We start from the raw sequence: 1,718 nt of genomic DNA, 5'->3' as shown, positions 1-1,718 counted from the left end.
TCTTCTTATATTTTCTTTTGGCATCAACTTTTTCTCTTTAATTTTCTTTCATTCCTAATCTTTCCAATTTGAAAAGACATAATTTTTCTTATGTTACTTCTTATTTTCTCTCACTTCCCCTCCTTTTCTTTCCTTTAATGAAACTCGGAAACATCCTTTTTATATTTTATTTCCCTTTCCTTCCTTAAACGAAACTCGGGAACACAACAAATTTTTTCCATCCCTCATTTTCCTTTCTTTTCCTTTTTTAAATGAGACTCGGGAACACAGTGTAGTTATAACTACACCATGTTTGAAAGTGTGTCTATACTACATTAGTTTTGTCTACACCACATTAGATATGTCTAAACTACATTAGTTATTACTACACAATATTTGAAAGTGTGTCTACACTACATTACTTTGCCTACATTATATTAGATATGTCTATACTATATTAGCTATGGCTACACAATATTTAAAAATGTTCCTACAATAAATTAGATATGTATGTGCTACATTAGTTATGACTACATAACATTTGAAAGTATTCCTATACAACATTACGTAGCTACATTACTAAGATAATCATACACTACATTAGTTTATTAAAAGGAAAAAAAAACATTGTGCAAGCCGTTAAAAAAAATTATATAGATATATATTGGTTTTGTAGTGAAATATATTTTATGAAAATATATTTTTAATTCCCCTGAAAATGTGATATTCGAATTTGAGATCGAACTATCTACTGAATAATGATAAGTGATTTAAATAATAAAAAGGAAAGAAAGTCTATACAATTTATAAGAAATATAACAATTTAAATAAATATTTGTAACTTTCACATGAAAAATGGCTTACCCATATATAACGAAAACATCATTTTACTATTATACACATGTCATTAAATAAATAATAAAATAAAAAATAATTTGTGATCGGTTGAATTCATTTTTCGCACTAAGAAACACTTCTGAAAGGAACCTAATCATATATATATATACATATATATATAGGATTAGGATCACGTGAGAACTTTTTGAAAATTGAGAACAATAAGAACCATTTTCGACCACAAAAGACCCAAAAATTAAAAACAAATCATAAAAAAAAAACACAAAAATAAAAAAGGTAAAAAAACCAAAATTCTTATTTATCATCCCAGTTTCATAAAAAAAATTCTCGGTTTTAGCTAAATTATACATATATGTATAATATGTACACATATTTTTTTTATACATATATGTGTAATTTAAGGTAAATGATAATGTACGTATGTTTATATTACGTAATTAGAGATTAAATGAAATTATACACATGTGTAAAAGTATAATACGAATTAATTTTTTTTATGAAACCGGAATGAAATATTAGAATATTGGTTTTTTTTACTTTTTAAATTTTTTTTTGTTTTATAATTTTTGAAGTATTCTTTTAAAGGTTTTTTTTAATGGTCCAAAATGGTTCTCAAAGTTCTCAAGTTGCAGAGGGTTTTCTTAGGATCCTTATATATATATATATATATATATATATATATATATATATATATATATATATATATTAGTTCTTTGTATTTGTGCTTGAATTCATATTGTTTCGTGCTCACAACAATCAATCAATCAATCAATCATGCCCAGTAAAATCCCACCGACAGCAAAGCTATAAGTAGGGTCTGGGGAGGGTGGGATGTAGGCACACCGTACCTCTATCCAAAGGAATAAAGAGGTGGCTTCCAG

This window comes from Bidens hawaiensis, unplaced genomic scaffold (assembly GCF_021521415.1).
Source record: "Bidens hawaiensis isolate Kalapana, Puna unplaced genomic scaffold, B.hawaiensis_p1.1 tig00000904_1, whole genome shotgun sequence".
Taxonomy (NCBI): domain Eukaryota; kingdom Viridiplantae; phylum Streptophyta; class Magnoliopsida; order Asterales; family Asteraceae; genus Bidens; species Bidens hawaiensis.
The sequence above is the reverse complement of the archived record's forward strand: the minus strand, read 5'-3'. Positions refer to the sequence as shown.